Source organism: Gorilla gorilla, chromosome 5, assembly GCF_029281585.2.
Source record: "Gorilla gorilla gorilla isolate KB3781 chromosome 5, NHGRI_mGorGor1-v2.1_pri, whole genome shotgun sequence".
NCBI lineage: Eukaryota > Metazoa > Chordata > Mammalia > Primates > Hominidae > Gorilla > Gorilla gorilla.
The window spans coordinates 158,867,136-158,891,617 of NC_073229.2; positions in this window are offsets into that span (position 1 = coordinate 158,867,136).

Below are 24,482 nucleotides of genomic sequence, written 5' to 3' on the forward strand. Positions count from 1 at the left end.
GCATGTGTAGTAACATTCTCTTGTTAAATTGTTAATATGATTTGTTTGTGACTTCTTTTTCATCTTAATAAATCTTCACAGAAATGCACCATTTTTATTACTCTTTTGAAAACAAATTTTCTTCCTATTTGCATTTGTATCTTTGATTTCTACTTTATTGATTTTTGTCTCTTCAAGTTTCTTTGAATTATTCAGTGAGTTTCTTCCCCTTACTTCTAAAATTGAGTATTTTGCTCATACTTTTTAGCCTTTCTTATTTTTTATACAAGAATTTAAGGCTATAATTTTTTTTTTTTTTTTGAGAGGGAGTCTCGCTCTGTTGCCCATGCTGGAGGGCAGTGGCATGACCTCAGCTCACTGCAACCCCCGCCTCCCAGGTTCAAGGGATTCTCCTGCCTCAGCTTCCCAAATAGCTGGAACTATAGGCATGTGCCACCACGCCCAGCTAATTTTTTTGTATTTTTAGTAAAGACAGACTGTGCCATGTTGGCCAGCCTGGTCTCAAACTCCTAACCTTGTGATCCACCCGCCTCAGCCTCCCAAAGTGCTGGGATTACAGGCATGAGCCACCGTACCTGGCCAAGGCTATAAATTTATCTAGCAGCACAGTCTTAGCTACATCCCAGTTTTGACATACAGCATTTTTATTGGATTATTATCCATTTCTAAGAATTTCCTAATTTTTATTCATTCTTCTTTTATTTAGAAGTGTGTTTTTAACTTTCTGAATGTATAAAACATTTTCAGTAATCTATCTTAACTGCATTGTAGTGAGAAAATATAATAGATATATTACCAATCTTTCAAGAACATTTTGAGATATTCTTTAAGGCCTAATACATTTAATCAATTTTCAGAAATGTCCCTTTTTTTTTTCCAAGATGGGGTCTCGCTGTTTTGCCCAGGTTGAAGTGCAATGGTGTGATCTTGGCTCACTGCAACCTCCACCTCCCAGGTTCAAGCTATTCTTCCACCTCAGCCTTCCAAGTAGTTGGGACTACAGGTGCTCACCACCATGCCCAGCTAATTTTTGTCTTTTTTTTTTTTAGTAGAGACATGGTTTCACCATATTGGCCAGGCTGGTCTAGAACTCCTGACCTCGTGATCTGTCTGTCTTGGCCTCCCAAAGTGCTAGGATTACAGTCATGAGCCACCATGCCGGGCCCTATGTTTATTTTTTTAAATGTAAATTTTGTGCCCATAACACCACAGAAGTCAGTTTCTGCTCTCCTTTAAACGTTTTTCCTGGCCTTCAAGGAATTCCCTTGTTTTCTTGCCAGTAAAAATTGCATTAAAAATATATTTGTCAAACATATTTTATCCAAAATTTTTACATGTGCTAGATTATGAAGGGAACTTACTTTTGGAAATGAAAAAATCTATTAATTTAATAGGAATTATTTTCTCTTTTCATGCAATTTTATCTCTACTGTAGCTCTGATTATATCATATTATAATTGGGTAGTCAGAAGTCTGCTTTCTCTTTTGACATTAAACACCTTGGAGAAAATGCCTGTGTCATGCTCATTTTGTAAGCCCTTGCTTGCCTCGAATAGAATTTTATTAATAAATTTACCTTAAATAGATGTAATTCATCAGTAGAAAACCTGCAAATTGGTAAGCTCCTCAAGACAGAGCTTCTTCTCCATCTTTGTGCACCTCTGAACCCAACATGGTAACTTCCACGCAGTAAGGGCTCAAGGGTTCCACTGATCAACCTGAGAAAAGTCACTTTTCAAATCTGCTTAGAGGATATTTATATTAGAAATACTAAAGAACACATGTGAGTCAGCCTTTGAAACATCATTTAATTCTGTGGTTTGTTGGGAAACCCAAAAGGAAGTTTGAATTTATTTCCTGAAAGAATTTTAATTGGGTTCAAGTGTCTAACTCTTGCTCTCCCAAGTACTTTTACTTGAATTTATTAAATAATTCATTTCTATATTTCTAAAAATAATTATCATAGAAACCGACATATACAATCAAACTTCTAATACTTGGCATTCCATGTAACAATAGAGAATTATAAATTTTATTCTCCATGAGTCAGATTATGCATGTCTGAATCCAAGAAACTCAATTCTGGTGCAGAGTTTCTGAAAACTGGTCGTTTAGTGAGGCATTGCCTGAAGTCAGAGTGGTGGACTACTGTTCTCTTTTCTGCTGAAATTATTTAGTTCCTTAAATTAGCTCCCAGAAAGAGAAACTTGATTTCTCTTTTAGCCATACTAAGCCTAATATAATTGAGTGGACACTCTACAGGACTGAAATCCAAAATCCCGAATACTTTTTTCCATTTATTCAACATGTATTGAACTCTTTATGTATAGCACTGTACATCCTCAGTTAGCCATTGATCTGTCATCTATCATTTTATCTTCTTGTTTGAGTTTCCATCACTCTTCTTTCATCAATAATATAGGCATGCTGAAGAGCAAGAGCATCCTAGGTCAAAGCTAAGGATTCATAACTCAACAGCCAGGAGAAACATACCAGATATTTCCTCCAGTAAAATGTGTTACACTGTTAAATCTTATTAAACGATTACACAGAACAAGAGTCTACAAACTCAGTAATTAAAGCCATAAAATAGAAAAGCTGTGTTTATTATAAGAGAGAAATTATCAAATGAATGAAAGGCTGGTGTTTAATAGTTTGCCTTGCACTGTCCAGTATAGATGAATTAAAATGACATAGAAAGAAAGATTCAATCAATAAGTTACTAGCCTTCCACTTGGTTTCAGGCAAGGATATAAAAACTAGTTTTTTTATAGACTAAAAATGTTTATTTAGGGGAACTGTGACTTATATCAAAAAAAGGAGGACCATAAGCCCATATCTAATCACAAAGCTATATTTATCTTATTTTCTTTTCTTTTTTTTTTTTTTGAGATGGAGTCTCGCACTGTCGCCCAGGCTGGAGTGCAATGGCATGATCTCCGCTCACTGCAAGCTCCACCTCCCGAGTTCACGCCATTCTCCTGCCTCAGCCTCCCAAGTACCACCATGCCTGGCTAATTTTTTGTATTTTTAGTAGAGACGGGGTTTCACTGTGTTAGCCAGGATGGTCTCGATCTCCTGACCTCATGATCCGCCTGCCTCGGCCTCCCAAAGTGCTGGGGTTACAGGCGTGAGCCACCGCGCCCGGCCATTTATCTTATTTTCATAAAACTATGCAAAATGAATATCCCAAAACTAGGAACCTCAAAAGTAGGGGAAAAGCCAAATATATTTGATTTTAGGTTGGTTAACTTGGATTAATATTTTTCTGCAGCCATTTACATAAGTATTATTGAAATAATTTTCCAAGAATTTTTATTCCATCTAAAGATACAGACATGCTGTTCTTCCTGTCCAAGATTTCATTGCCAAGACAGCTGAAAAGGACTTTGGATTTTATTCTTTTGTATTAGCCTTGATTTTTCTTTAAATTCTATTTTCAGGCTGACTTCAAATGATGAGAAATAACATGAAATGTATGAGTTTAGTTTACAAATCCTAGCAGAAACTGTAGCTCTGGCAATTCAGGGAGTCAGGAAAATCTAATTTCCTTGACTTCCAAATGACTTTATCATGATAGAAAAGCCATTTTACAGTTTCTTTTCTAAGTGTACTTGAGACTGGCTTTCTAAATATATCCATTAAAAGAAAAAAATGTCTACCTGCCAAAAAGAGTTGGTCATGTCCTCTGGCCCTGGCGGATCGCAAGGGTAATTTCTCCTTTCTAAATTGGAAATTGCTCACATCCCCTCCATCTGTGTGGGTGTGTGGTGGACTCAAGAGCTTGTTCGTACTCCCTATAATAATTGACTCAGAGTTCTTGCTCTCCTGCAACACCCTTTACCTCTTTCTGCCCATTAATAGCATGTGTTCAACAAAGCCTTGGGGAATGAATCACCCCAGAGTGTAAGATGGTGACATCCTGGGAAGCGGAGATTTGATTGGCATACTGCTTGATGGTTTTCTGAGTTCATCTGAATCGGGTTCTTACTTTATTCCAAAAGAGAGTTTCATTGCCATAAATTATCCATAGCAACCAATTTTACTGCAATAGCAATAATAATAACAATACATTTAGAAATAATACGTACTTGAGAATGCATCCTCAAGTAACTTGCCTCCCTTTTTGCTGCACCTGTTACTCTTTGTTATGCAAAACATTATTAGTGTACATAGGCTACTGTCAAAATATTTATACTGGGCAATAAAAACATGCTTAGGAAGTCATAATTTGTAAATTCCTGCTTGCCTAATGATAGTTATTTTGGGGTGCTCAGATACACAATTCCAAACTCTGGATTATTCAGGTAGAGTGCTGAAGCACACTTTCTTAAAGGAATAAAAATAATTAGAGCTGTGAACACAAGAACCTTAAAAGCATCAAGTCATAATTGCCAAGCTCTCTGGTCCTGGCTCAGACATATGTGCTTTCATAGTGGCCTTAAATAAAATGTATTGACTTGATGATTTTTTCCTTTTTTTTTTTTTTTTGATGAAGTCTACTCTGTCGCCCAGGCTGGAGTGCAGTGGTGCAATCTCGGCTCACTGCAACCTATGCCTCCTGGGTTCAAGCGATTCTACTGCCTCAGCCTCCTGAGTAGCTGGGACTACAGGAGCATGCCACCACCCCTGGCAAATTTTTTGTATTTTTAGTAGACACAGGGTTTCACCATATTGGCTAGGCTGGTCTTGAACTCCAGACCTCGTGATCTGCCCACCTTGGCCTCCCAAAGTGCTGGGATTACAGGCAGCAGCCACTGTGCCCGGCCGATGATGGTTTTAAAATATAATGTTTATTTTGACAAAATCCATCTATTATGTTGGTAATGTTTCTTTTTCAATTACAGAAGTATTGCATGTGTATTGTTATATATATGTGTGTGTGTTTCTATATATATGTGTGTGTGGTCTATATATATTTATATTATATATACTATATATAGTATATATACTATATATATGCTATATATATATACTATATATACTATATACAGTATATATAATATATAGTATATATATTAAATATACTATACATAGTATATTATATAGTATATGTATAATATATATTACATATATGGTGTATGTATAATATATGATATATTATATATACTATATATAGTATACTCTATATAGCATATTATATATACTATACCTATATACTATTTTATATATAGTATATTATATATACTATATACTATTATATATATAAACATATTATATATTATATATGATATATAATATATTATATTATATATCATATATAAATATATTATATGTAATACATGTATATTATATATGATATGTTATGTATTATATATGTATCTATATCATATAAATATATTATATGATATATGTATATTATAAATATATTATATATGTATATTATATTATATATAAAATAACAATGGTATAAAAAGGAAAATATGTAACGTTTGCCTGCCTACATTCTACTTCCACCATTATTTACCCATCCCTAAACATGTATACACACCACACTGCTACACCTTGTAAAGTATATATGTGTTCACATCCTTGTATGAACATATATGTAGATTGTTTTTACCAAAATGGAATTATGGTTTACATATGGTTATGTAATTATCCCCACTTTTTACAACATGGACATTTTTCTAAGTCAATACCTCCACCTTACTCGATTGTTATATACTGCATAACATTTGACTGAATATATCATTGTCTATTTAACTATTTCAAATATTTAAATTGTTTCTAATCTTTCCTAAACAATATTGTAACAAACCAACTCATTTTCAGCATTAGTACACTTAGTTTAGAAGAAATTATATTCTTCAACTTTACCTTCCTTAGATAGCAAATACAACGATCCCCAAATTACCAGAATCCGAAGTGCTGGAAACCACTTTTTGAACTGCCATTGATTCTGTCATATTATAAATCAAATCAGGTCATCATTGGAAAGCATCCCTACTCAGCTACCCCTCTCTCCTCTACAGGAACAATGGAGGTCTATATTATGTATGAAGCTTGTCTCTCTTAACGTTGTTACAAATTCTTTCCATTGTATTAAAATACTTTCTTTTGCAAGGGAAATAAAAACATACGCTTTAAAAAGTCATACAAATGAAAGAATTGCTACATCTATTTCCTCATTAGAAGGCTATTCAGGGTGTGGTGGTACCAGGAAATTAAGAACCCACCCAGTTAAGGTTACTGAGTGATGGGTTTGTTAGGAATTTCCAACAATTTAATGAATTTCGTCTAAGAATTTGAATGTTCCCCGTAGAGAGGGTAATCAGGCATCAAAAACACAATGAAACCTGCCCATCTCCCCAGAGAGAAATGAAAGTTGCTGGTGAAGACAAGTAATATTAGAATCACATCTTTTCTTCACCTATTTCTGGTTTTCAAAGGGGACAATAAATTCCTAAAAGCTAAGGTATCAGGAGCAACCTGATAAAAATATTTGCCATTTCAAATTCTATACTCTGTGAGGCTATAAATGATTTTATTAGTTTATTCCCAAGCAAGTACCTTATAAGTTTTACAAGCAGAGAAGCGGAGACTGCACTCTATGTGATGAATCAGTTGCCCAGGAAGAGGTGCCTGTCTCAGGCTTCCCAGGCTTTGCTAATTCCCAATCATTGCCAGTTGCCCCACCATGAGACAAGCATGACTGAGATAAAGTGTCCTTTCACAGCCACTGAACAAGCCCAGCGTTGTCCCTTCCAGTCCTTAGAATGCGCTATTTTTAATTTAGCAGACTAGCTTTTATCTTGCTAAATGAAAGGTATTCTATACACTCTCCGGAGTTTTTTTTTTTTTCTCTTGCAGTCTCTTCTCCTGGGAAATTGAAAGATTTTTTTGAAATGATATCCAAAGGATACAACCTTGCCTATTACTTCCCCTGGAGAGGAAACAAGGCTCAGAGATTCAAGCCATAGCTTTCTTTACACTTGACAAGGTTTCAAATGCCCAGGATGTTCTTAAAAGTGTGGATACTGTTACACTGTACTAAGAATGCCTAGCCATGGCAGGGTGGTGGGGAGCACTGGCACTTGGCAAAGGAGCTGGCGTTTTACTAATGACAGATCCCGATAGCAGGAGCCAGGTCAGATCTGGCTGCATGCACTGCCCTGGGGCCGGAGGTACCTCTGCCAGGCTCCAGCCCTCTGCCGACTGAGGATTAAGAAGACCAGGAACCCAGGAACCACAGATCCCTGAGAGATACTGAGAGTGGGAGGAAGACAGCTAAGAATGGGTTCCTTGCAAAGCCTTTCTTGTTGCTGCCTCCCCAGTCCCTTCCTTCCCACCCACTCGACTGCCACCCATATATACTTAATGGGTACATAGTGAAATTGTTCTACCATACTGCATACCCTGAGTGGATTGTTCCAGGAAATGTTTAATCCCAACCGACCCCATCCTGCATCTCTGATTCAATCAATGGCCACTCCCATGGCCACCATCACCATCCCCTTAACACTCCTCCACCTGTCTCCATCCCCCAGCCACCTGGTGGACTTAATGGTAATATTTTGTCTTTCCTGTCCCACAGCCTTCCCGGATGGAATGTGTACTCCCTCATTTCTGTCTCTTTTGTGTTCTGTACACACTTCTATTGTGCACCTGTAACGTTAGTCTCCCCTCTTCAAATACAGAGACTGGGTCTTGTCTACCTCTGTCTTCCCCGTCCCTGTACTAGGAACATGGCACTCAGTGAACGAATGAGTGCTGACCGACTAAAGAATGATTGTGTATCTGGCCAGTGCTGGGAAAAGCTGAGCATATGAGCAAGACGTCTTCCTCTCCAGGCATTCTCTCATCCCAGGTTGACCCCTCTGTCATTGTGGCTGCTGTTATTGCGGTTACAGTGGTGGTTGCTGCAGGTGTCCTCAACTCTGCTACCTCCACAGCCCTGCTCAGTTGTCTGCTGTTAAGCTTGTGCTCTTCTTAATACTTTGGCATGGGCTTCTCAAGCATTGGAATTCTTACCTCTATTAGAATCAGCTGGATCACTTTTACAAAATCTGTGCAGATGTCCAGGCTCCACCCCAGACCAATTAATCAGAGCCTCTTGGCTGGGCATGGTGGCTCACGCCTGTAATCCCAGAACTTTGGGAGGCCAAGGTGGGCGGATCACCTGAGGTTAGGAGTTCAAGATCAGCCTGGACAACATGGTGAAACCCTGTCTCTACTAAAAATACAAAAATCAGCTGGGTGTGGTGGCACATGCTTGTAATCTCAGCTACTTGGGAGGCTGAGGCACAAGAATCACTTGAACCCGGGAGGCAGAGGTTGCAGTGAGCCGAGATTGCACCACTGCACTCCAGCCTGGCCAACGGAATAAGACTCTGTCTCAAAAATAAAAAAAGAACAAGAAAAGAGGAGGAAGAGGAGAAAGAAGGAGGGAGGAGGAGGAGAAGGAAAAGGAGGAGAAGAGGAAGAAGAAGCTCTTGAGGGAAAACTCAGGCATCATATACGCATTTTCTGAGCTCCCCAGGAGATGCGAGAATACAGCCTGGGTTGCCTGTACTGACTTAGTGGCTCCAGGGGCTACCAATAGGGGGACAGGGCAACGAGATGATCCATAACACTGCCCATGTAAGGAACTGAAATACCAAAGCATTCCATAGTGAGCTCTGTGCAGAATCAAGAAAAAAAGATGGCTCAAAAGTTTTCCTGCCCCTGAGTTCAATGCAAAAGAGATGACTGGTGTGGTTTCTGGATAGGACTGTGTTTTTTCAGAGTTTACAACACATATTTCCAGTGCCTGGCCATAGGCATCTCTACACTTCAAATCACTGTTGACACTCCTTGAAGACAGGGGTATAATTCCCCAGCCATTGCTTCTTCAAGACAGTTCAGTCTATGAGATCCACTTGTTTGTTCACCATGTAGTATTTCATCTTGCCATTTCATAAGCTAGATTTTCTAGGGCAGTTAACAGAGAAGCTTTACACTCCCACCAACAGCATATGTAGGTCCCCGTTTCTTCACATCCTCACTAACATTTGTTATTGCCTGTCTTTTGGACATAAAACATTTTAACCGGGGTGAGATGATATCTCATTGTAATTTTGATTTGCATTTCTCTGATGATCAATGATGTTCAGCACCTTTATATTATGCCTGTTTGCTATTTGTATGTCTTCTTTTGAGAAATGTCTGTTCAGATTTTAGGTATTTTTTGTTTGTTTTTGTTGTGGTGGTGGTGGTGGTGACGGTGGTGGTGGTTTTTTGATTTTTTTTTTTTTTTTGAGACAGTCTTGTGTTGTCACCCAGGCTAGAGTGCAGTGGTGCGACCTCAGCTCACTGCAACCTCCACTTCCCAGGTTCAAGTGATTCTCCTGCCTCAGCCTCCCAAGTAGCTGCACACCATGACGCCCAGATAACAGGTGCACACCATGCACGACAACAGGTGCACACCATGCACACAACAGGTGCACACCATGACGCCCAGATAATTTTTTGTATTTTAGTAAAGACAGGGTTTCACCGTGTTCCATTTTTTTAAATTGGATTGTTTCAAAATACAAAAAGATTCTTCCTGTGGCTCTAATCCTAATCTCCTGAACACAGTCCTTCATAGAAAAACAAAATGGAATTGTCCTCCCTGAGAGCTAGTTTTCTCTAAAGGTCTGAAATGCTGAACTCAAGACAAGAGATCATAACTGATCATCTACCATGGGCACTGGCTAAATATCCTGGGGGTGGAAACACTCAAACATGGTCCCTGCTTTCCAAGGAATCCCTATTAAGTGGACTAGAAAGACACGCACACATACAACAATATTTCACATCAGATTATGATAATATAGGTTTAAGAAAGTACAATGTAGATGAGGAAAGAATGATTAATTTTGACCACAAGAAAAATATATTTGTATCTAAATATGGTTTCTGAGAAAATAAATATCTTTTAAGATAAATTTTGTTCCTCTTGTCTTTATATATTTCTTTTCTTCCCTAACACATACACAAACACACATCATATCGCAATCATGGATTTCCTTTGGAAAAGCACCATGAAGAACTTGCCATATGGGGGATGGTGGGAGGGTAAGCATTCAAGCAGTTTAAAAATAATTTTCAAAGAAACCTCAGCCTCGGGGCATCTACAGATACACAGAGCACACAATCTGTTCAGAAGGAAAGTTACCACTGTTTCCTGTCATCTCTCAAACATGTCTTCCAAAGGTACAAATCAGGCTATACATTATCCTATATGGGGAATAAACTGAAAATAAACCTAGTGAGAAAATCGTCCCCTTGCAAGATTAGCTGTCCACATACATACCATTTATAAAGTACTGGACACTGGAAATATTTTTATGTAGTTTCATTCAAGGAGACAATACCCTTAGATGTCCACATATAACCAGCTCTCTTTGGACAATAATTGGCTTATGTGAAATGATTCTGTAATACAGATGTACATCTGCTTTTTCACTTGGCTATAACCAAGAGGCAGGCTCCTTGTCTCGCATATTCAAATGACCAACATAGCAGAGCATCAAAGTACAAAGTACACAGGGTCCACCGGCATATTTGTGTCAATTCATTGAAATGCTTAAAAATATCCGGTTATTTAATAACTAAGGATATCTGAAGATCAGTTTTTCTTTTTTTTTTTTTTTTTTTTTTTTGAGACAGAGTCTTGCTCTGTCACCCAGGCTGAAGTGCAGTGGCACGATCTTGGCTCACTGCAACGTCAGCCTTTCAGGTTCAAGTGATTCTCGTGCCTCAGCCTCCCAAGTAGCTGGTATTACAGGCATCTCCCATCTCGCCCAGCTACTTTTTGTATTTTTAGTGGAGACGGGGTTTCATCATGTTGTCCAGGCTGGTCTTGAACTCCTGACCTCAAGCAATCCGCCCCCCTCAGCCTCCCAAAGTGCTGGGATTACAGCCATGAGCCACCACACCCGGCCCCAGTTTTTCTCTAACAGGGCAAGGGCAGGAACAAAGAATGTGAGCAAAAGTTACACTGGGATATGGACAGCATAGACCAAAATACTGAACACTGTTCATCATATTTTACCCAGACAACCTGAGTAAGCTAGGTGGCTATTTTGCTCTGACTGGACTGTATTTTTTTTTTATTTTTAATTTTTGTAGGTACATAGTAGGTATATATATTTACAGGGTACATGAGATATTTTGCTACAGGCACACAATGCATAATAATTACGGAGTAAATGGAGTATCCATCACCTCAAGCATTTATCCTTTCTTTGTGTTACAAACAACCCAATTATACTTATTTATTTTAAAATGTGCAATAAATTATTGTTGACTGTAGTCACCCTGTTGTGCTATCAAATACCAGATATTATTCATTCTATCTAACTATATTTTTGTGGCCATTAACCATTCCTCCCACTAACCTTCCCCCCGTACCCTGCCACACTACCCTTCCTAGCATCTGGTAACCATTCTTCTACTCTGTCTCCATGAGTGCAATTGTTTTAATTTTTAGCTCCCATCAGTAAGTGGGAATATGTGAAGTTTGCCTTTCTGTGCCTGGCTTATTTCAGTTAACATAATGACCTCATGTTGTTGGCAAATGACAGAATGTCATTCTTTTTATGGCTGAATAGAACTCTGTGGTATATAGAGGTCTATTGTTAAATGTTGTGTGTATATATGATATGTACACATATATATCATATATACACACATTTATATATATGTGTATATAAGATATATACACATATATATACACAAATACAACATTTTCTTTAGCCATTCCTTGGTTGATGGACACTTAGGTTGCTTCCAAATCTTGCCATTGTGAACAGTGCTGCAATAAACATGGGAGTGTAGGTATCTCTTCAATATACTGATTTCTTTTTTTTTCCTTTTTTTTGGTATATCCCTCACAGTGGAATGCCTGGATCATATGGTAACTCTATGTCTAGTTTTTGAGGAACCTCCAAACTGTTCTTCACAGTGGTTGTACCGATTTACATTCTCACTAACAGTGCACAAGGGTTCCTTTTCCTCTACATCCTCACCAGCATATGTTATTCCCTGTCTTTTGGATAAAAGTCATTTCTAACTGGGGTGAGATAATATCTTACTATAGTTTTGATTTGCATTTCTCTGATGATCAAAGATGTTGAACACCTGTTCATATGCCTGTTTGCCATGTGTATGTTTTCTTTTGAGAAATGTCTATTTGCCCATCTTTAATTGGATTATTAGGATATTTTTCTAGAGAGTTGTTTGAGCTCCTCATATATTTTAGTTATTAATCCCTTGTCAGATGGACAGTTCATAAATATTTTCTCCCATTCTGTGGATTGTCTCTTCACTTTGTTGATTGTTTCCTTTGCTGTGCAGAGGTTTTTAACTTAATGTGATCCCATTTGTCCATTTTTGCTTTGGTTGCCTGTGCTGCTGGGGTATTGCTCAAGGAATCCTTGCACCATCCAATGTCCTGGAGAGTTTCCCCAATGCTTTCTTTTAGTAGCTTCATACTTTGAACTCTTATATTTAAGTCTTTAATCCATTTGGATTTGATTTTTGTAAATATGAGAGATAGGGGGCTAGTTTTATTCTTCTTCATATGAATATCCAGTTTTCCCAGCACCATGTATTGAAGAGACTGTTCTTTTCCTAATGTGTGTTCTCTTTGTCAAAAATGGGTTCATAGATGTGGATTTGTTTCTGGGTTCTCTATTGTGTTCCATTAGTCCATGTGTCTGTTTTTATGTCAATATCATACTGTTTTGCTTACTATAGCTCTGTCACATAATTTGAAGTCAGGTAATGTGATTCCTTCCCTTTTTTTTTTTTCCTCATGATAACTTTGGCTATTTTGAGTCTTTTGTGGTTCCATATAAATTTTTGGATTGTTTTTCTATTTCTGTGAAGAATGTCATTGGTATTTTGATAGGGATTGCATTGAATCTGTAGATTGCTTTAGGTAGTATGAACATTTTACGAATATTGATTCTTCTAATCCATGAACATGGAATAGTTTTCCATTTTTTGTGTGTCCTTTTCAATTTCTTTCATCAGTGTTTTACAGTTTACATTGTTGAAATCTTTCACTTCTATAGTTAATTCCTAAGTATTTTATTTATAGCTATTGTAAATGTAATTCTTTCTTGATTTCTTTTTTCAGATTCTGCACTGTTGGCATATAAAAATGCTACTTTTTTTTTTTTTTCTTTTTGAGATGGAGTCTCGCCCTGTCACCCAGGCTGGAGTGCAATGGTGCAATCTTGGCTCACTGCAACCTCCACCTCCCAGGTTCAAGCAATTCACCTGCCTCAGCCTCCTGAGTAGCTACAATTATAGGTATGTGCCACCACACCCAGCTAATTTTTTGTATCTTTAGTACAGATGGGGTTTCACCATGTTGGCCAGGCTGGTCTCAAACTCCTGACCTCATGATCTGCCCACCTCAGCCTCCCAAACTGCTGGGATTACAGGCATGAGACACCATGCCCGGCCAGATATACTACTAATTTTTTATGTTGACTTTATATCCTGCCATTTTACTGAATTTTTAAATCAGTTCTAATAGTTTTTTGGTGGAGTCTTTACATTTTTCCAAATATAAGATCATATTATCTGCAAACAAGGATAATTTGACATCTTCCTTTCCAATCTGGATGTCTTTTATTTCTTTCTATTGTCTGATTGCTCTAGCTAGGACTTCCAGTACTATGGTGAATAACAGTGGTGAAAGTAGGCATCTTTGTCATGTTCCAAATGTTAGAGGAAAGGCCTTCAGTTTTGCCCCCATTTGGTATGATACTAGCCATGGGTCTGTCGTATATGGCTTTTATTGTGTTGAGGTAAGTTCCCTCTATACCTAGTTTTTTGAGGTTTTTATTTTAAAAGGATGTTAGATTTTATCAAATGCTTTCTCAGCATCAATTGGAATGAGCATATGGTTTTTGTCCCTCATGCTATTTATATGATGTATCACGTTGGTTGATTTGCACATGTTGAACCATCCTTGCATCCTTGGGATAAATCCCACTTGGTCTTGATGAATGATCTTTTAAATGTGATGTTGAATTGGGTTTGCTAATATTTTGTTGAGGATTTTTTGCATCAATGTTTATCAGGAATGTTGGCCTGTAGTTTTCTTTTCTTTTCTCTTTTTTTTTAGTGTGTCTGTCTGGTTTTTTTTATCAGGTACTACTGGCCTCATAGAACGAATTTGGAAGTATTCCCTCCTCCTCTATTTTTTGGATTAGTTTGAGTAGGATTGGTATTAGTTCTTCTGTAAATGTTTGGTATAATTCACCTGTGAAGCCATCCATCCCAGGCTTTTCTCTGCTGGGAGACATTACAGCTTCAGTCTTGTTACTTATTATTGGTCTGTTCAGGTTTTGGATTTCTTCATGGCTCAATCTTGATAGGTTGTATGTGTCCATGAATTTATCCATTTCTTCTAGGTTTTCAAATTTATTCACACATAGTTGCTTATAGTAGCTTCTACTGATCCTTTGAGTTTCTGCAGTATCAGTTGTAATGTCTCCCTTTTTTTTTTTGAGATGGAGTCTCACTCTGTCGTCCAGGCTGGAGTGCAGTGGTGCGATCTTGGCTCACTGGAACCTCCACCTCCCAGGTTCAAGTAATTCTCGTGCTTCAGCCTCCCAAATAGCTGGGATTAGAGGTGCATGCCACTACGTCCAGCTAATTTTTGTATTTTCAGTAGAGACGGGGTTTCACCATGTTGGCCAGGCTGGTCTCAAATTGTCTCCCTTTTTTATCTCTGATTTTATTTGGGTCTTCTCTCTTCTTAGTCTGGTTAAAGGTTTGTCAATTTTGTGACCAGGCACAGTGGCTCATGCCAGCTCTATGGGAGGCCAAGGTGGGTGGATCATGAGGTCAGGAGATTGAGACCATCCTGGCTAACACGGTGAAACCCCGTCTCTACTAAAAATACCAAAAAAACTAGCCAGACGTGGTGGCGGGCACCTGTAGTCCCAGCTACTCGGGAAGCTGAGGCAGGAGAATGGCATGAACCTGGGACGTGGAGTTTGCAGTGAGCCGAGATCAAGCCACTGCACTCCAGCCTGGGCAACAGAGTGAGGCTCCGTCTCAAAAAATAAAAAAAAAGGTTTGCCAATTTTGTCCATCTTTTCAAAAAACCAATTTTTCATTTTACTGATCTTTTGTATTGTTTTCTTCATCTCAGTTTCATTTATTTCTGCTCTATTATTTATTATTTCTTTTCTTCTACTAATTTTGGATTTGGTTTGCTCTTGCTTTCTTAGTCTTTAGAATGAATCATTAGGTTGTTTATTAGAAGGGTTTCTTTTTTTTTCCATCAGAAGAGGTTTTTTTTGATGTAGGTGCTTATAGCTATAAATTTTTCTCTTAGCACTGATTTTGATGTATCCTATAGGTTTTGGAATGTTGTGTTTCCATTAGCATTGGTTTCAAAAAAATTTTTTAATTACTTTCTTAATTTCTTCATTAACCCACTGCTCATTCAGGAGCATATTGCTTAATTTCCATGTGTTTGTATAGCTTCCAAAATTCCTCGTTATTAATTTCTAGTTTTATTCCATTGTGGTCAGAGAAGATATTTGACATAATCTCATTTAAAAAAATATTTTTAAGACTTGTTTTGTAACCTAACATATGGCCTGTTCTTGAGAACAATCCATGTGCTGAGGAGTAGAATGTGTATTCTCCAGCTCTTACATGAAATGTTTTCTAAATATCCATCAGGCCCATTTGGTCTACAGTGCAGATTAAGTTCATTATTTCTTTGTTGATTTTCTGTCTTGATGATCTGTCCAAGCTGAAAGTGGGATGTTGAAGTCTTCAGCTATTATTGTATTGGGAGTCTACTTTTCTCTTTAGTTCTAATAATATTTTAAATATCTGGAAGCCCTGATGTTAGGGGCATATATATTTACAAATGTTATATCTTCTTACTGAATTAAACCCTTTATCATTATATAATGACCTTCTTTGTCTCTTTTTATAGTTTTTATATTGAAATCTATTGTGTCTAAGTATAGCTACTCCTGCTCTTTTTGGGTTTCCATTTGCATGGAATTTTTTTTTTTTTTTTGCATCTCTTGATTTTCATTCTATGCATGTCCTTGTAGGTGAAGTGTGAAGCAACAGGTTATTGGGTGTTGTATTTTTTTTTCTTTTTTTTTTTTTTGGAGATGGAGTCTCGCTCTGTCACCCAGGCTGGAGTGCGGTGGTGTGATCTCAGCTCACTACAAGCTCTGCCTCCCAGGTTCACGCCATTCTCCTGCCTCAGCCTCCCCACGAATAGCTGGGACTCCAGCTACTACATCAGGGCATCCAGATATAATCCCAGCACTTTGGGAGGCCGAGGCGGGCAGATCATAAGGTCAGGAGATCAAGACCATCCTGGCTAACATGGTGAAACCCCGTCTCTACTAAAAAAAATACAAAATATTAGCCGGGCGTGGTGGTGGGCACCTGCAGTCCCAGCTACTCGGGAGGCTGAGGCAGGAGAATGGCGTGAACCTGGGAGGCAGTGTTTGCAGTGAGCCGAGATCGCACCACTGCACTCCAGCCTGGGCAACAGAGCGAGACTCTGTCTCAAAAAAAAAAAAAGTTGTAGTTATTATTTTTATTAGTTCATCTTGTAGTCTTTCTACTCAAGATATGAGTAGTTTACATATCACAAATATAGTGTTATAATATTCCGTGTTTTTCTGTGTACTTACTATTACCATATACCAGTTTTGCATGTTCAGATTGTTTCTTATTGCTCATTAACATTCTTTTCTTTCAGATTGAAGAACTCTTCTTAGCATTTTTTGTAGGACAGGTCTTGTGTTGATGAAATATCTCAGCTTTAATTTGTCTGGGAAAGTCTTTATTTCTCCTTCATGCTTGAAGGATATTTTTGCTGGGTAAACTATTCTAATATAAAAGAATTTTTTCACTGGCGCTTTAAATGTATCATGCCACTATCTCCTGGCCTGTAGTCTGCTGCCAGATGTATTGGAGCTCCATTGAATGTTACTTGTTTTTTACTCTTGCTACTCTTAGGATTCTTTCTTTATCCTTAACCCTTGGGAGTTTGATTATTAAACGTCTTGAGGCTGTCTTATTTGGATTAAATCTGCTTGGTGTTCTGTAACCATCTTGTACTTGAATATTGATATCTTTCTCTAGGTTTGGGAAGTTTTCTGATATTATCCCTTTGAATAAACTTTCTACCCCTATCTCTCTCTCTCTACCTCCTCTTTAAGGCCAATAACTCTTAGATTTGCCATTTTTAGAATATTTTCTAGATCCTGTAGCTGTGCTTCATTTTTTATTTATTTATTTTTTGTCTCCTATGACTATTTATTTTCAAATAGTCTGTCTTCAAGCTCACTCTTTCTTCTGCTTGATCAATTCTGCTGCTAAGGGACACTGATGCATTCTTCAGGATGTCAATTGCACTTCTCAACTCCAGAACTGCTGCTTGACTCTTTTTAATTATTTCAATTTATTTGTTAAATTTATCCAATAGGAATCTGAATTCCTTCTCTGTGTTACCTTGACTTTTTTTGAGTTTCCTCAAAACAGTTATTTTAAATTCTCTGTTTTTCCAGGGTCAGTCCTCAATGACTTATTTTGTTCATTTGGTGAGGTCATGTTTTCCTAGATGGTTTTGATGCTTGTGAATGTTTGTCAGTCTCTGGTCATTGAAGAGTTGGGTATTTATGGTAGTCTTTCTGTTTTTTTGTTTTGTTTTGTTTCTTTGAGATGGAGTTTGGCTCTTGTTGCCCAGGCTGGAGTGCAACGGTGTGATCTCAGCTCACTGCAACCTCTGCCTCCTGGGTTCAAGTGATTCTCCTGCCTCAGCCTCCCAAGTAGCTAGGGTACAGGTGCTTGCCACCATACCCGGCTAATTTTTGTATTTTTAGTAAAGACAAAGTTTCACCATGTTGACCAGGCTGGTCTCAAACTCTTGACCTCAGGTGATCCACTGGCCTCGGCCTCCCAAAGTGCTGGGATTACAAGCATGAGCCACTGTGCCCAGCCAATTTATGGTAGTCTTTGCAGTCTAGGCTTGTTTGTACCCATCCTTTTTGGGAAGGCTTTCCAGGTATGCAAGAGAGTTGGTTCTTATAATCTAAATGTTGGGTCACTGCAGTCATATCTGCATTAGATGAAACCTCAAGCCCGAGAACTCTATGGTTCTTGCAGACTCATAGAGGTACCATCTTGTAAATCATGTATAAGATCTGGAAGAATTCTCTGATTACCAGGCAGAGATTCTTGTTCTCTTCCCTTACTTTCTCACAGAGTCTTTCTCTCTTGCGTGTATGTGCAGACTTGGCGGTGGGGTGACACAAGCACCCCTGCAGCCACCACCACTAGGACTGCCCTGAGTCAGAGTTCAAGCCAGCATGGCACTGGATCTCTCTCAGTAGGCCCACAATAACCACCACCTGGCTACTACCTATGTTCACTCAAGGCCCTAGGGCTCTACAGTCAGCAGGTAGCAAAGCCCATCAGGCTTGTGTCCTTCCCCAGGGCAATGAGTTCCCCCTGCCCCAGGCAGGACCAAAGATGCCATCCGGGAGCCAGGGCCTAGAGTCAGAAACCTTAGGAATCTACCTGATAGTTCTATTTTACTACAGCTGTGCTGGTTCCCTCCCCTTTCTACACAGGAGTCTCCCCTTATGGTCATCACCACTTCAGGCCCATAATGAGTATTGCTTGGCTGCCACTGATGTACACTCAAGGCTCAAGGGCTCTTCAGTCAGCTTGTGGTGAATACTGTCAGATCTGAGACTCATCCTTCAGGGAAGTGGGCTCCCTCTGGCCCAGGGCAGGTCCAGAAATGCCATCCAAGAGCCAAGGCCTGGAATTGGGAACCCCCAGAGCCCACTTGGTGCTCTACCCCACTCTGGTTGAGCTGGTACCTAAGTTGCAAGACAAAGTCCCCTTTACTCTTTCTCTCCTTTTCTCAAGCAGGAGCCTCTCCTTGTAGCCACCACAACTCGATGTGCTGGGTCACACCTGAATCCAGCACATCTCAGAGTCTCATCCAAGGCATACTACCTGGGTATTGTTGCTGGTTATTCAGGGCCTAAGGGCTTTTTAGTCAGCACATGATGAATCCTGCCAGTACTGGGTCCTTTACTTCAAGGAAATGGGTTCTCTTCTGGCCCAGAGTGTGTCTAGAAACGTCATCCAAGAGCTAGGGCCTCGAATGGGGGCCTTAGGACTCTGCCTGGTGCCCTGTCCTACTATGGCTGAGCTGGCATCCAAGTTGCAAGACAAAGTTCCTTCTTTTCTCGAGTGGAAGGAAAGTCTCTCTCCTGGAGCTGCAAGCTGTGCTGCCTGGGGTTAGGGGAGGCTTGGTGCAAGCACTTCCTTGGCCACCCTGGCTGGTGTCTCACTAGGTCACATGCCCCCAGTAAGTCCACTTGCTTTGAGCCCAGCACAGCACCAGGACTTGCCCAGAAATTGCAGCCCTTGTGGCCTAGACTGCTTTTAAAGTTTATTTAGAACCCCAGAGCACTTTAGCCTGTGGTGGCAATGCTTGCCAGAACTCAGGTTCCAACTGCTGGGATGGGCAATTCCCCTCTGGCTAGTGTTAGTCTAAATGTTTTTTCCATGGGCACTGAGTTCTGCCTGGTGTTCCTTTCCACCGTGACAGTGCAGCACCAAGTTCCAAGGCAAAGTCCCACAGTCACTGCGCTCTCTCTCCCCCAAGAGCTCAGATTCTCTCCACCACACAGCCCAGCTGCTGCTGGGGAATGGGAGTGGGGGATTGGTGTTGGCAATTCCAGACTGTCTTTCCTACCCTCTTTAATGCCTCTTTCAATGATATGAAGTTAAAACCAGGTACTGTGACCACTCACCTGATTTTTTATTCTTATGAAGGTGCTTTTTTATGTGGATAGTTGTTCAATTTGGTGTTCCTGCAGGGAGGGCAGTCAGTGGAGGCTTCTATTTAAACATCTTGCTTAGCCTCAAAAATCTGGACTGTTTTCTTGCAAAGCCACGCTGCATTCATGCTAACCTTAGACAAGTCTGAGCTTTTGATATATATGAAATGTTGACTATTTAACAAGCAGCACCCTTGCCCAGTGGAAATGGGTGCTGGGGCTGACTACCCAGCTTGTAGAGAATCTAGCTAGTGACTTTTCTCCCTTTGTCTCCTTCCTGTAGTTAACATTTTTTATATTTCTTTCCTTACTAGTATTTATATTGTAAAGTCTATAGCATTGTCTAAAAATAAGTTTGAAGGCTATCAATCGAATTTCCCACTGGATAGAGATAATTAAGCGTTGCCTAGCTATCTCGCTACCTCCGTAAAATTAGAAATGGCTCTTAAAGGCTTTGGAAGACTGAATTAATCTTGTTAATCATTATACTTTTTGTGTATTTGACATATTTCATTTTAAAAGACAAATGGCAGATATAACATCTCTTAGAAAACATTGCTGATCTCTACAACAAAATCACACACTGAACACAGGATAATACACCAGGAGTTCTGGATTCCAAACTGTATGTCCCCATGGAATTTTCCAAGGAGAGGGCAATGGAGCAGCCTCTAGCTCTAGCTCCAACTCAGCTGTTGGCATGATAAGATGGCAACAGGAAAACAAGATTATGCCTTTGGAGGGAGGACCTGCCTCTCAGCTGTTCCCTTGACTTTGCTAAAAATAGACCTACATTTGAATTTTCAACACTTTATTTACTCAGTCATTGATTCACCCAGAGATGGTAAGGTGAGTGGTGGGAAGGAGGGAGGGAAATGAAAGACAATTAGAGAAGTCCAGTTTTAAGGTCAGGGGAATGATTTTGAATGTTTTTACTTACTAGTGTGAACATAGATCAGGGACAAAAAAGATATGCATTCATACACTCCCAGAGAGCTTTCAAAATACATTTGGAACATCCGAATCTTCAAGAAAAACATGCCTATTAATTTAATTATTAACCTGCCTTATTAGAACCAGTGTATTTTCTTTATATTGATTTTATGGTGCAATAAAACCATATTCACTATGATTTATGTTCACTTTATAGCAAATTGGGGCCTTTTGTAGAATCAGAATTAATGACATATTAACAAACATTTCTAGAGCCTCAAAAATAATTTTAATATTGTAAAAGATTATAGAAGTTTAAAATTGATACATTTGGCCACATGCGGTGGCTCACGCCTATAATCTCAGTACTTTGGGAGGCCAAGGTGAATGGATCACATGAGGTCAGGAGTTCGAGACCAGCCTGACCAACATGGTAAAACCATGTATCTACTAAAAATACAAAATTAGCTGGGCGTGGTGGTGCATGCCTGTAATCCCAGCTACTCGGGAGGCTGAGGCAGGAGAATTGCTTGAACTTGTGAAGTGGAGGTTGAGCAGAGATCATGCCATTGCCCTTCAGCCTGGGTGATAGAGTGAGACTCCATCTCAAAAAAAAAAAAAATTGATACATTTTAGTTTTACAGAAAACCTGGTAGAAAAAGGCACAATTTTATGCAAAAGTAATCTCTGATTATAATTCATTCCCAGAGGCAAATGTGGTCTACATTATGACATAAGGTCCAGAAACGCCTAGTAATTAGAACTGAGGCCCTTTTGAATCCACTTAGAAGACATAGGGGCTCTTTCAAGGTATGTGAGTAATGACCCCAGGCTCTCTGACGGAACGCCAGGCACACCTGGCCAACAGGTCTCATCTGCAGAAGTTAGTGGTGGCCACTAGAAAGCCAGTGTTGAGGGAGATTCTGAGTGAACACACAGGTGATATGAAGCAGCCTGTCATGGTGACAGCCAACAGCAGGGGGAGAGGCCATGAGGGCATAATGACTATTATTCAGTATATTTTTCTTCCCTGGTCTAGTCTAGCACCTAATATCTCTCGTGCACAATTTTTTAGTTTCATGAGTGAAAATAAATTTCATACTTCACTAAATACTCTGAAGAATTATGTTTACCCACTGACATCAAAGATTGTTCTGTCTTTCACGATTTTTCCTTCATAGTTACAAGAGAAACTATAGGGCTATAGGACTATAGTTTTGTGTTTAATGACATCAAAATGTCTCCCTTCGGCAGAATATTGGGAATGCTTTAATATGGGGTTATATAGAGATGAATAATATGTGGTTCCTGACCTCATGAAGGTCACCACCAAATGCAGAATAGACACAACACGGCGATTAATTGCATTATGTAGTGTGTTTTGTGCAATGTTAGACCATGGGCACCAAACACGGCCCAGTGAAGGGAGGTCGGGATGAAGTTAGGGCATCAAACAAAGCTGCCTGGTTGAGAAAATGCATGAACTGATCTCCAAAGAATGAGTGTGTATTGTTCAAGAAGAGACCAAATCCCTTTCCCAACTTTCAAGGTCCTGTGGGTTCTAGCCCTGCCTCCCCCATCAGCCTGGGCTTTTCCTGCCTCTTTTCTTGCTCCAGCATCATTGTCATTCTTAGCTTCTCCAGCTCTCATGCTGAAGAACTACTTGGAATGCTCCTCCCTGTGCCCAAAGCTTCTCTCTACACCAGGTTAATTCTTTTTTTTTTTTTTTGAGATGGAGTCTCGCTCTGTTGCCCAGGCTTGAGTGCAGTGGCGTGATCTCAGTTCACTGCAACCTCTGCCTCCCAGGTTCAAGTGATTCTCCTGCCTCAGGCCCCCAAGCAGCTGGGAGTACACGTGCCTGCCAACAGGCCCGGCTAATTTTTCTATTTTTAGTAGAGACGGGGTTTCACCATGTTGGCCAGGCTGGTCTCGAACTCCTGATCTCGTGATCTGCTACACCAAGTTAATTCTTACCTACGCTTCAAAGCTCAGCCCACACATTAACTTCTAAAGGAAGCATTTTTGGGGTACCATATGCTCTCTAGCACCCTTCACTTTGTCTTTAATGCATTCTTCACCACTGTAATAATGAATTGTGTAATTGGTTGTTCACTTTGTTTTCCCCACAGAAACTATAAGCTCCATGAAGGCAGGCACCCATCTGTATCTTTTCTCACTCTATTTGAGCACGGAGCATAGGATAATACACAAGGCAGACATTCAACAGCTATTTCATGGTGTATCTGTCTGGAATAGAGAGGATGAAAACATGAACTAGAGCAGTAGGAGTCAGAAGGGAGAGAGAGGAGACACTGGAAATAAGTATGAAATGCGCATTGGTGTGGCCAGATTGTAGATTTGATGGGAGGGGAGGAATAAAGGATGACTTATGGATTTACTGTCTCACCTATCACTTTTACTTTCCAAAGATGAAACAGTAGTGCCTTATATACCTCTGTACTATTTCATTGAAGACACATTCCACAGCAAATTACTTAATGCTTTTTGATGCTACACATGGAAATCTGAGAGCTAGATGTAAAGTTATCTATTAAAAAGTGAATCTTCAGATGGAAACATCCTATCTTTGCATTGGTCCAAATGCAAATATTCAGTGGCATGACAACCTTCTTGCTGTGACCATCAGCAGTGAAGGAATTCATAGTAATCACAGGCACAGTATGGGGGGACTTACAACAATGCTCTGTGAAGCTGCTCCCTCTCCACTTTATTCACTCATCCTTATCCCTTCTCTCCTCACTGTGCTCCCAGAATGTTCTCCCTTCTGCCTGGGAGGGAGCTAGAGCTGTGGCTTGTGTCCCTGTCTGAATGCGGAAGAGGACTAATTCCACTGCTTGCTCCAACCCCAGGCTTTGTGTAACGGGGATCTGCAGTTTCTCCTTTCCCTTCCTCAACTTCAGGAGCTCCTCAACCAAGAAAGAAATTCTTCTCACATTAGAGTTTACCTTCGCTTATTATGTTTAGGTGCAAGGAAAGACTGAATAAAAGTTGAAGCTGGCAGTTAATTCATTACACTGCATTTTCAAGCATTTCAAACATTTCTTCCTAAACTATATTATTTCCTGCAAACATCTACAGCTCTAGTATTTGTTTAAAATTATATATATGCACACACACAAATACATATATACATACATATGTGTATATACACTCATCTTTTTCCTTTATATACTTCTTGATTAGTACCTTAAATCCCAAGTAAAATTGTCAGTCTTCAGAGGAGCATCCTGTCACATAACACATGGTTTCTCTGTTTTCACAGCCTCACCCATGATCCTGGAAGGAATGTCAAGAATCATTTCTGTAACTAGAGAGATATCCCAAGGACGAGGCTTATCTCCTTAAGGAAAAGAAATCTGACTTGCTTTCAGAGCCTTACATATAACACTGTTTAGCTATGTGAAAAGAATTTATATGTTTGACCTAATTGATAAAGAACCCCTGGAATGCTCCTAAATCTCTGAGCAACTATATTCCAGAGTGCAGGAATCACTTGGGAATTCATTTGAATTGTCTGATCTTAACTGCTGAAGTCTATCCACTGAGAAACCCCTGGTGCATCTCAATAGCTGCATCTTATTGTGGTCATATTTTGTTTCTTTTATTGCTTCCATTGCGCTTCCTCTCTCCCCCACTACCTTGCCTCTCTCCCTCTCTCTTTTTTCCTCCCTCTCCCACTCTCTTCTCTTC